Source organism: Lycorma delicatula, chromosome 3 (assembly GCF_047948215.1).
Source record: "Lycorma delicatula isolate Av1 chromosome 3, ASM4794821v1, whole genome shotgun sequence".
NCBI lineage: Eukaryota > Metazoa > Arthropoda > Insecta > Hemiptera > Fulgoridae > Lycorma > Lycorma delicatula.
The window spans coordinates 170998861-171012509 of record NC_134457.1 but is presented as its reverse complement, the minus strand read 5'-3'; the positions used below and the strand labels follow the sequence as shown (position 1 = coordinate 171012509).

Genomic DNA, 13649 nt, shown 5'->3' with positions numbered 1-13649 from the left:
TAATACTTTCACTTCTACATATTTTTAAAAATGTTAACATTTTTCGAAAAATATTTGATTTATTTCTATATTTTAAAATACTCAATTCTTTTTTCTCTTTTGCTCTATCAGACACAAATGTAACCATAACTTCATTCATCTTATACTGAATTTAAAAAACTGAGCCAAAATCGAATTAATAAAGTGAAAGTTTAAATAATGTAAAAAACAAAATTGTCAAATTATAGATTTAATGGTTACAAAAAAGAGCCTTACTGTAACACCAATATCAAAAGCACTATTTCCAGACACATTGACATCACTGAATTACAATTACTGAAGAGTTGTGTTTATTATATTCCCATACATTTTTTTAATATTTTTTTATATATTAAAATATATTCCCATATATTTTAATTTTTTAAATAAAGCATTAGAGGAAAGCAGTAAAACATGAGTTATGAACAATAAAATGTAAGTAATAGGAGAACAGTCTCAAAAATTGAATAAAATTTGAAATATACGTAGATCACATCAGAACTGAAGGAGAATATGAGTTGGTAATGGCTTGGCGATGAAAACATTTCCCACTGCACCTGACTCCGTCAAAGAAAAGTAGCAACTGACGTTTGAAAAATTAGAATTTTATGAAGAATCGTTACACTTATGTTGTTCTGCTGCATAGCAAGGGACCTTGCTATAAAATTTCATAAAAATCATATAATTCATTTGGGCATAATTGCATTACATACTTCCAAATAGACAAAATTCCAAAAGGTTGAGTTAAAACAGGATCTCACTTTCTTTAATCAATAGCTTAAATTCCAAAAACAAAACTATGAAAAAAATTAAAATTTGTAGTCAAAGGTCCATTTGGTTAAAACATTTTTAAAAACCAACATGAGTTTGAAACCAGCAACAATTAAAATCCAAAAAAAAGGTTTTTTTCATTATATCATTATACTATATTAACATAAAGGAACTAATTATTCATAATTTTAACATTATTCTGCACTGATTTTCAATTTTCAATGTTAACAAAGTGGAAAAAATTCTATTTGAAGTTGAAGCTTGATTTAAAGTTGTAATTTTTAAAGTAGAACCTATTTTTTTTTTTTAATACAAACTAATTTTTATTTCCATTGAAATGAGAAATTATATATAAAAAAGATATAGATTTCTTTTAAGTGACCATAAGGAATTTTTGATGTTGTTAGGACTAAATCTCAAAATGTATTCATTTTATATTCCTCCAGCAGTACGAGGTAATTTCTGAACATCACTCAAATCCACTTTCTTTCTCTTTTAATATAAGATAAATCAAATGCAAAAACACATAAAAATACATCACATAAATAAACTCAGTAAAATTTCTTTTCATTTATTTGTAACCATATAAAATATGGTGTATTAAAAAACTAAAACTTGCTAATCATTTAATCTAGTAATGTTTAAATCCTTACTTAAATCAAGATTTCACATATAAACTACTGGAAATTAATCTTCTTTTACTAAAATTAGATGTTTTATTAAAAACAAGGGTAATGAGAATACACTATTTCAATAAGAATAGTGCTTAACATCTGAATGAAATGAATATAAGTAAAACTGTAAGTTCTATAAAAACAAAACAAAATTATAGAATATGGATTGTAATTCAGAAAAAATTAAAAGAAAACCTGACACTTCACACTAATATATTAACTACTCAATGTTATAAATAAAAATAATAAATAAAAATTTTACATTATATTTAAAGGAAGGATGATATTCTTGGACCAACTTGATCTTAATATCCAGTACAAAGATGAGGTGTAATACTAATCATTCTGCTACTAGACAATATTTTTTTATTATCACCAGATATTAGAGTTTTATTAAACCTCAAAATAAAAATGGTGATCACTGAGAAAAATGTAATGCTTACTGCCAGTTTTAATTAATGGAAAAAAAAGTACTTTGTTCATAAATGTCTATCTTTGATTTTAACCAAGAGGCCAAGAAATGATAATAAATAAATAAATAAAATATAATTAATTTATCACTTAAAATTTTATATCTTATTAGGGTCACAATTATTTCATTATCATTTTTTTATCGTCGATCATAATTATATCTTTTATTTTTTTCATCATTCGTTTATAGTTGCATCAATGATAACAGGCATTAACGATTTAAATAAAACTAAGAGCTCATACACAATTAAACAATAAACACCAAACATTGAAAAACAAACTAGAACATGAATAACAAATATTGGAACATCACCACTAAACTATTTTCACTGCACAAACAGTATTCCTAAAGAAATCTCATGTAAGTAAAACTACTAAATTAAGTTCTTTATCTTACTATCACAGAGAAATCACAACAGTTTTATTATGCATTTCTTCCGGTTGAGTAAACCCTTCACACCTGAACCCAGGTTTAATTGTTGCTGAATAGACCTGAACATTGGGCCATCTATGAGTAAGTGGTTTACAGATCATTCTACATTGCATGCCTCATGGTTCTACTGAGGAGGGCCAAATATGTGGGCATGGGTTAGCTTTCTGTTCGTAATCCTCAGGCGAGTTCGGATGACTTGGCCTCTTCTGTTGTTTGGGATAAAAGGTTTCTCAAAGATGTTCTCCCGGATGCCATTAAGGTCGTGGAAGGACTCAACAGCCAGAATCTATTCCATTGAGTACATAGCTTGATATAAACTGTCTTCATTAAGTCGCTCTCATATGTTAATTCTAATCGGAGGCCATTTGTTGCCGCTCTCTTGGCAGCCTCATCAGCACATTCATTCCTGAGAATCCCACAATGGCCTGGGATCGATACAAATACGACTGCCTCATTTACTGTAGAGAGGGTGTCATAGATAATTTGAATGATGATTTCAGATTGTCTGCAGCTCAAGCTCTATTTTTTATTTAATCAACTTATAATAAACAAATTTAATTTTTAGTGAGTGTAATAATATGCACTTGAATATTGTATATTACAAAGTAATACATCTTTATATATAAGATATTGTATTAACTTACAACAGTATAAGAAAATATTATTATGATTTGTACACTCTATCAACTGGCTGACGATAAAAAGTGACTTCATCAACTTGTTTTGCAAGTAAATTTTGATTGTGCCAAAAAGTAAATTAGAAGATTAAATATGGCGGTATTCCAATAAATTTTGTTGATTACTGTCTAGCATTAACAATAACTCACTATAATCACTCCAGTGAATAAAATGTTAAAATTTCTTACCTAAGATCAAAGTAATGAAAGGAATTAGGAACAATATTTTATAATATTATGTACTACTAAGCCCTAAATTACCAAAAGCTATATATCTTAAAAGAAAAATATTAATAGTGGTATCCATTTTTTATAAAGTAATAATGTATTAAAAATTGTCATGCGTTTTAGGAGTTTGCTTAAATAAGGATCAAATTAGTATTCTAGATGCAATGAAAACATTTCTTTAAATTCATGGTCATTTAATTTTACTATGAACTAATTAAAAAAAGAGGTGAACTGAGAGAGTATAAATTTGTGAACTGAAGGAGGTAGATCTTTTGTGTTAATCTATTTTATTATGCTAATGTTTGCCTTGGTCTTCATCTTTATAGCATGTTATAAGGTGTAGTGTTCTAATCTTAATTCTTCTTCACCTACATTCCTAACATATATCATCAGTTTGTATCTCATTGCATAATTTTCTAGAAAATAAGTATTCTTCCATCAGTCTTTAAGCAAATAATAAAAAAGGAAAGAAAAAGGGAAGAATGTACCATAAACAGTAGGTCTATGATGATTACTACTTTTATGTAAAACTACTTCTAACAGTTTAATTTGAATAATAACGATTTTTTGTTGTTGCTACACTGCAACATTAAACATAAATATCATCTCATAATTAATCTGTATATTACTGTAGTGTAAATGCCTATCTTTGAAGAAGGTAGTTTGATATCACTAGTGATATTTTAACACTACCAGCTTCTTGTCATTTTCTGTAACCCATAACTCTGTTTTGTGATTTACTTAACAATACAATGTGGCTTGATGATTCAAGAATGTAATAATTCAGTAATGATGAACAAGATATCTGGAAGTTTTTAGAATATTTTATGAATTAATTGGTTACCATATGAATAATTTTTTTTGTAATTACTATTATTTAAGGCAAGTATTATAATAATGAGGAAGAAATAAATGAGATATATGAAAACTATACATTCTAATAAGAAAAAGACGAGTAGTATTACAGTACTTTCACAAATTTGAGGTAAATTAAAGTAAATTACCTCCTAAGTAAATATTACCTAAGTAGAAAATGAATGAGCCTGAACTTTTCTAGATTTCATTAATCTTTAACGTTGGAAGCAGACCTCAAACTGAACGGATTAAATGTGATAGATCATACCATCAGTACAGGTGATGTAATCAGAAAACAATGGTAAGCTGTCGATTGCAAATATAGTTTTATGGTTGAGACCTGAACTGATTGTATGTTTAGAATGAGAAATAAGAATTCATCTCATTATATCATCATGAGCCTAAGAATGAGGTCGTATGAATGAGGAAATCTATGCAATATAAAATAGAAAATGAATTTATCTTAATGTGTCATAGTTTACAAATGGATCAGTATGATATAAAAATTGTTCTGAAGAATCTTAAAAAAAAAGTTTTTTAATAAAAACAAGTAATTTAACATGTTTAACAGAATGATTTACCTTTTCATTTTTATCCAGATGAACCATAGTTTAAACAAATTTATTCATCATTTAATTACTAAAATAATTTTTGATAGGGAGAAAGCTGTGACCTGAATTCAAGATAACTGGAAAGAAAACTCATTTCAAAGATGAAAACATTTCAAATGTACTACTTATACACAAACTACATTAATAATTTAAATTCTTTGTAAATTGTAATAAAACACACCAAGGTCCATGGTCAGGTTCAAAAAAGCATAACAGAAAAGACTAGATAAATACAGATGATAACAAGAGTGATAAATAGAATTAAAGCATTTATTAGTCTATTGATGTGGGGTTGACCTTTAACCAATTTAACAATACACCAACAGTGAAGCAATAAAAAAATTAGGCAGACACACATCATATAAAAAATATTTTTACTTTGAGAATTAAACAAGGATCAATGTATCTGAATCTTTAGATTAAAAGATATCATAAAACATAATTAGTAACAGTGACATTTATACATTTTCATGGTTCATACAGATATCTGCTAGGAATCTATTTAATTTATGTATGGAATGGTGGGAAATGTTTCCTCAATATAAAATATGAGGACACATACACTCATGTTGCATTGCAGGCTTATATGAACAATGATAAACCCAGTTAACAAAGAAAAGAACAGAGATATGTATTTTTTTAAGGACAAAAACTAGGAAGATTATCTTCTGCTGCCTAAAAACAACAATCCATAATTCAGATAAGGTAACACAAAATTTAATAAAGATAGTAACACAAACAATTTTATAAATGAGAACAAACAATTATTTTTAAAGCACTGGCAGAAGAGAAACAATACCAAACAGGGGTTGTAAAGAAATTCCACAAAAAGGGGAAAACAATATTGCTAAATTATCCAACAGAGATATGTCATATGAATCTGTTGTAATCAAATAGAAAAGTACAGAAAGCAAACATTAACTAATTACATTACATGTTACATTAGTCTGGTCTTGATAGATCTCATGGATCCATGACCTGCAACAAAAGCCTCCTCCACCTCTCCTTATCCTTTGATACCATGATCCAGACCTTACCAAAATCCTCCCTGATATCATCATACCATCTCCATCTAGGTCTTACTCTTCTGTGTCTCCCTTCTTCTTTATGCCATATCACCCCTGAATTGATCCTGTCCTCCTCCTCCACTGGCTACATGACCCGCCTATCTTGTCTTATTTATCCACACCATTCTCACAATTCCATTATCACTGTATGTCTCACCCAACTTACTATTCTTCCTCACCCTCCATTCAACTGTTGTTTGATCCTTCACAGGTCCAAAAATTCTTCCCAACACTCTATTCTCAAATACTACTAATTTATTTTCCTGTATTTTAGTAAAAGACACACTTTCCATATGAAAGTCACAATTGGACATATCACTAACCTGTATATTCTCAGCTTAGAGGCTCTAGAAACTACCTTTGATCTCAACACCATCTTTAACGTATACATGGCTCTATTTGCCTTGATAAATTGCTCCCTTACTTCTCACTCATCCTCATTAACCAGTAGGAAATGGGTGCATTAATTAGGTGATGGGTGATAAATGATTCTAGAAAGCAAGGTCACTATAACATCTTCACAAAATTTAGAGAAGAGTGAGTAAACAAATTATCTCATGAGAGTGAAATTGCATCTAATGATGAAACAAGAATAGGGCAAGCTAACATAGAATAATTCCAAAAAAAGTGAGCAGACCATTAACAATGAAATTATCAGATTTTTATCAGTAGCATCCCAACTTAAAATCTTTTATGCATTCAAAACCTATAATGATCCCATTAATAATGAAGATTAAATAAGCTATCTTGACTTCCTCCCAATTGAAATGAAGATGACTTCATGCTTCATCCCAACTGATGAATTTATCATTTCAACAGTTTATTAATTTATCAAATTGATCATGTTTAGCCTCTCTCAATTACTAACTTTGGGTGGGATCAACATTATCAAGAACTAAGAAAAAACTAAATTGCACTAGAAATTTGTCAATTTCATGGATGAGGATAATTAAGGATTGTAATCATAAAATGGACAATATTTCAGGAATATTTTCTGACATGTGCTTTTCATTTTTGCACAGCTCAGAAAGTAAACTTATTGAGAACAATTGTGTTCCCTCTTAATAAGGGCTTTACTTTCAATGTTAATTGTAGTACAAAAGTAAACAGATTTCTTTAAAAGTGCAGAATGGTCAGAGCTTCTTTCGATTAAATATACCAGAGAATTTGAGTCTACTGTTGTAGTTGCAACAGAAGGGTGCTAATCAATGTGAAGTTACAGATAATGCAAGAGTACATTCTCTGATAATCTTTCAGATTGGATGTCCCAGATCTATTAGTGCTGAAAAGTATAAAATTTGACATTGTTTTGTCTGAAATTATGTACTGTTGAGGTCTTTTGCAGGTGGGCTAACATTAATACACCAAGTAAATCATGGCCACACACACATTAACAAAATTTAGCCATTGACAAATAATTTACTTTCTTCTACAGACTAACAAATGGTTTGTGGGAGTCCATATAAACAAATTTTCACAGGAAGCATTCTGGAAACCTGATTCTGTAATAGGTAAGAGAAAAGCACTTAGTACCCACATAAGAACATTTTCCATAAAATAAACTGAAGGACAAGTACCCAATATACAGACACAGAAGATGAAATAAACATAGACAGTTATATATCCCTTCACCCTATACTTCATAAGTGAACAAATCTTCAATGATATAATCTATAGATTTTGCCTAACAATTCTTACTTTTTAGTTTTCAATAAAATGTGACATTAGCTTAAAAGTAGAATACTGCTTCAAAATTTTCAAATATAATAAATTAGAGAACTATAATTTTTTAACATTATATTACATTAACTCATTTTAAGTGATATAGGTTCTGGAAAAAAATTCACAACATGAATGTGAATATTACTGACTAAAAAAACAAATTAATAAAATAAAATCATCAATAACTTACACTATACAGAGTGTTATCTAAAGCCCATTGTTTTTCAATATTATACTACTGTTACAAATCAAAACATCCATTAGCAGTAAACAAGATATCTTAGCATATTTATTTTTTAAACAATAGTGCAGAAAAAAAGAATACCAGTTTTTTTCTCATTATAAATATGAGACTCAATACACACAATATGAGTTAATATGACTCATACACAATAGATAATAAATGAAAAGGATGGCCTTTAATTATGTATTAACTTACAAAACCTCTCACTCAGTAAACCTCAGTTCAAAAGTGTAAATATGCAATTCGCGATTATAATAAATCATAAAACTTTCGTTGGAAACAGTAAAATTATCTGGTATCATTATTATTTTATAAAGTTATTGATTATTGACACAATACTACTGAAAGTTTACTAAAATCCTAAAGAACATGTACTTCTATAATTCTAACTGTATTCTAACACAAAAGTTCGTAAGGACAATTCCGATTTTTTTTATTTATACAATATTCCATTTAAAATAACCTCATTAAATACATGCTGAATTACCTAACTTTAATTATAATAGTACTATTTTAATAACAAACATGAACATTTAAAAGTAAAATATAGTACTTTGACCAAAACCTAAGTCATTAAATCGACTCACCTTTAAAACAAACGATTCTATCTTGTCGTTCATAGACGAACCGCAGAGTTGTAAAGAATCAGTACAATTAAATGATGTGTTTTAGATAAGTAACTTTAATTGAGTAACCCCCACCAATTCACGTCTAGCCAGGACAAGCTGCGCGGTCATAAAGCAACGATTAACATCCTACTACTTGAAAAACAAGAAGTGACCCAAGATTTACGTGTTTTAATTGTAAATAAATAAGAGATCTAACTTGAATAACTGATTTATACACTCTAGTGTTAGCACAATATTAGAAAACAAAAATACGATTAATACCATTAATTCGAAAAAAATTACGATAATTTTTTTATACTGTAGAAAACTTCTCATTGTGTTACAAACACGGTAGAGAATTTTAAGACCACCATTGTTATCACGTTTATTGGTATATGGATATATTATACGTAATTGCAGCGTTTTTACGAATATTGCCACTTGATAGCTACTTTGTCCAATACCGTAGATCAACTACTGTCAAATATTGTTCAGTTTGAGAAAAAAATCTTAAGTTAAAATAAATGTAGCATCACATCCTGGGCTGTTTTCCAGGGGTGAAATTGGTCACTTGGGGTTAGTTGTAATACCACTTGTTGAGTCAACTGTTTTTAGTTTTGTTCGTTTTATTTGTTTATATTCGAATCTAGTGTATAAAATTAAAAATCTGGTGTTAATTTTATCGTACTTATATAAAATTAATTCGTTGTTTTTAATGCTTTTTCAAAATATTTAATTTTGGGATCAGTTTTTTATTACATTTAATACCCTTTGTTAATATATTCAGAAATTTCTGTGAAAGTATATCATTAATTAACCGGTGTAGAATTTTAGCTGCTTTTTTGTATCGCAACCCAAATTAGGTTATATGTAATTACTATTTCAGTGTATAAGTGATTTTTAAAGTTTTATTGGGTATTTTGTTGTGTAAAAACAAATATGGATGACTATCCTAACGGTCAGGGTTGTTGACATTGTTTTTTTTTGTTAAATGTTTCCCAAGTCAAGTATGAGTTTTTGCATTTAAGGCCAGTGTTGTGATTATGTAAGTTATTGCACACATTGAATAAAAAGACATCATAACATAACAAATCAACTACTTGAGAAAATCCTTAGTTTACATCATCCTAATAATAGCAAAACTAATAAAAAATACTTGTTTTGTTGGAATGATGGGATATGTGGAAGGAAGAAAAGAAAAGTAAGACCCATTTGTTACATGACTAAATAAGAAGAAGATCTTGATGGAACACCACAACATAAAGTTCCAAGAGAAAATATTCATCAGGTGTGGCGGATAAATTAATGTAAAACCTTCCTAGTATATTGAACTACCGATTAGTGCATACATTTTTTTTTTAATTATAAAAATTAATTTAAAAGATTATAATAATTAAAAAATCATTACAGTTTTTTAACTGAAGATCCACATAATTTACTTTATTAATTACTCTCCTCACAGAACTAAATTATTTAATTTATTTTACTTTGAAAGTTATTATTCTTATTGGTAATGATAGTATCAGGTGTCATAAAAATAATTGAAAGGTAGGTAATTGATTTGTGTTATTACTTGAATTTCTTTTAAAACCAAACTTAACTGGTCGACTAATGTTTATTTGTTTCAAACATGATCCACGATAAAAATGTGTTTAATATCTTTTGCAATGCCTAATTTTGAAAAACAAAATATCTCCAATGTTTTGTTATCTTACCTCCAAGCCAGGGAGACTGCTTTAACTGAATATCTAGTGAGGATTGAGCTAATTCTTTTAGGAAGATGTTCTTGGCTAAGTATATAAAATTGGAATTGCCTACTTCCATCCAAACAGTAGATTGGCAAAAAATACTAAAGTGAAAGTGAAGTTCAACAATGCTGTTTTTCCTTCTAATATATTTAACTCTGTTCTTTCAAATTACATCTATTTCCAAACTACATCAGTAAACTTCTGAACTCAATGCTTGGAATAATATCATTCAGAAATTGGAAGTTGCATCATGTGGTTCATGTTGCTACTACCAGTTAGTATATATCTAATAGTTTGTCATGCTCAAGTTCTATAAACATCGTTTCTGACATTTTTTTTTTCTCCTGCTGAATATTACTTATAAATGGTGTTTAATAATGCACCTGTGTCAAAGGTTGACAGTCCTTAATCAGTTGTTACTGGGCTCATTAAGTCTACATCACTGTATTAACTACAGTACTGAGCTACACATAATCATCTACAATTTGTTCAAATCCCTGTGAGGGACAACTACAAAATTAACAATATTCCTGATCTACAGATTCATGTTTCACATTAATGGATCCAAAATCAAGAACATTTAGTATCTGCTCAAAACTTTTCAAAAACAACTGCAATGGAACTGTTGCATAGTATTGACATGATATGACTTAATTCCACCAGAATTGTAGTACATTTTTAAGTAGAAAACTTCAAAAGACTTCAACTTGCCATGGAAATTACAGTGTGCTTTTTGGGTTTGTAAAGCCACTGCCTGTTGCAGTGGATCACTTAACTTGGATTTTTTTTTTTCACGGGCAAACAATCACAAAGGTTTTCAGAACCTAAAAACAAAACTTCCTCTGTGTAGTTTAAAGAATGTAAATAATATTAAATTAAAACAGAAAAAAATAACATCCCTAGAGGTACATTTTTCAAAAAGGTATAAGACATTTTTAATAACAGTAGTATATAAAAACAAAAGCAAGGGATATAAAGAGTCTCCATAAAAACAGAAGAGAAACAAGCCAAGTTGGATGCAAACAATGCATTCTTCAAAGTAATAAAAATGTTTGTAGCTGGGGTATGATGCTGAGTATGACATGGAATTGATAGGAGGAGATACAAATCAATAGACATTTAATTTTTAAGTGTATCTGAAAGACTTTTAGTGAGATAATTATTATCAATAATAATAATTAGCACTGGCATCTGCAAAGACAGTGAGCTGGTGGAATCAGCTGAGCATGACAACTACAGGCTATTGCACAATTATAGTTGCTCATGATTTATAAATTTTGTAGTAGGTAAAAAATACCAGCCTGATTAAAAGTAAAACCAGGACTTTTGAGTGAAAGCAGATATGTTACCATTCTGCCATGGAGGTTGACATGACTTGTATTTCAGTGGTTTAATTAATTTATATATGATTTAACTATGTGCTAATAATAATTAGAGCTAAAGAAAGAGGACTTACCAAATTTTAACAAAATATATTAGAAAAGATTACAAACTTTAACAGGTTAATTTTTATTATATTATATCTCTTGAAAAATTTTGATGTCCTTAGGCATTCCAACTGAAATAGTTCAGAAGTTTCTGATCTGCTTGTTCTGACTATATACAATTCTGAACATATCCTATTTACAATGTTATTGTAAGTGCAATTCATAATTCCATCTGAATGAAATATGAAGGCGCTGATTAAAAAGTATATGCACAAGGTAAAAGTAAAAAGCATACATACTGTGCTTGCATTTAGGAAATTATTTACTTAACATTCGTTTAATAATATTAATGTCTGTTACGAATATTTTTCCACTTATGATTCATAAAGTAACATATTTTCATTTTGACCTAATTATAAGCAATTTCCTAATCAAAGTAAGATAATTTGTCATTGATTAAATAGTATTAAATTTATGTCTAATAGCATTCAAAGATAATTCATTATTGAGATCAATGTTCAAAAATCATTCCCCTGTTTGTAGTGGGTAAAAGTTCAAGAATTTTTAATACTTTAGATAATTACAAAATAATTAAACTTAAATATTACTGTAATATTTATGGAAAAAAAGTAGTTAATATTTTTAATATTAAAAAAAAATAAAAAAAGACAATTGGTAATTTGCATAGTTGTATATACTACCTGGTTCTGTATGTTATATTTATTTTAATTCAAAGATCAGTAAAATTATATTTTAAATAAATTTTTGATAATTTTACAATAATATTCAGATAAATCTCCCAAAAAAAAATTCTGATTAAAAGTACATTTCATTAATTCCTAACTATCTTTACTAATACGAGTATATATTTTCTGTTGAATTCTTTTTATTAACATATTTTAATTATTTTATAAATCTGTATGTTTTGGTTATGAGTTAAGTCTACATTCAACAAAAATGGTTTTTTTTTAAAAAAAAAACTATAATTAGCATTTACATTGTTTATTTTGTGTACAAGAGTGTTTGCATTTTTTGTCAGTTTTTCTAGATTAATGTAACATGTGAATTTATATATACATTCATATATAAATGAAAGGCTGTCGTCTCTAAAAGATTTATTTACTTTAAAGAAATAAATATATATTACAAGTATAAATAATAACAAGTACAAGTAATAAATATATAATAATATAACAAGTACACACCTGACCACCACGAGACATGTACTAACGAATCAGGATTTCCCGCTAGTGATCGGTACATTCTGGTAACTGTTATCTGAGTACATTATTAGTACTCATTGTACTAATAACAATATTATTAGTATTTTTATTTATAGTCGCATCAACAAGTAAAGTCATTAGAGACTTATCAGTGTAATGTAACTGTACCGGTAAATTTTTAGTCTTGAACAAACTCAGGTCGACTACTCCTAAGATGTATGGTTAATTGAAACCCAACTACCAAAAAAGAACACCGGTATCCATGATCTAGTATTTAAATCTGAATAAAGAACACCGGTATCTACGATCTAGTATTCAAATCCCAATAAAAGCAATTTAATTTTATCGATTCACTTCGTTCCTATTCATTTTAATAATTATTAAAATTATTGTATGGAATAACATCACTCGGACTGCTGGTGTTTTATGTGCTAAGCTAAGGGGGACAGACACACATACAAATGCCCTTTAGTAGGATACGATAGTAATAATAATTCATTATGCATCACTGGGCATTTGTTATAATATATATGGCTGCTGGTAGGATCTAACCTCAAGATCTAGTCTGAAGTAATACGGACTTAAAGTGACTTAAGTCATATAGGACCTAAGGTTATAATTTTACAGTAGATAAGAGTATTGTAATTGTTAAAGATGGTCAATTTGTGGATTTTGTCAATCTATACACTTTTGGAAAGATTTACCCATATTACTTCAATATTATGCAGATATACAGTTTGAAATATATACTAGGTTAGTACTGCACAACACTTTTATGCACAGCAAATTTACCAAGCTAATATAATTCACTCTCCAGTTGGTGTCTGTCTGAACAGTTACAATTCGGATAAATTTCCTCTTGGCAAACAGTT

At 28.6% G+C, this 13649-nt stretch overlaps 1 protein-coding gene across 1 annotated transcript in view; it reads right to left on the bottom strand.

Annotated features, from left to right (window-relative positions):
- Lsd-1 (lipid storage droplet-1) overlaps positions 1 to 8498 on the bottom strand; it is a 36972-nt gene extending 28474 nt beyond the window's left edge. The window contains exon 1 of the mRNA XM_075361021.1: positions 8359 to 8498. The gene's annotated coding sequence lies outside the window, so the exon portion shown is untranslated. The remainder of the gene's footprint in view (positions 1 to 8358) is intronic.
- Positions 8499 to 13649: the final 5151 nt, after the last annotated feature.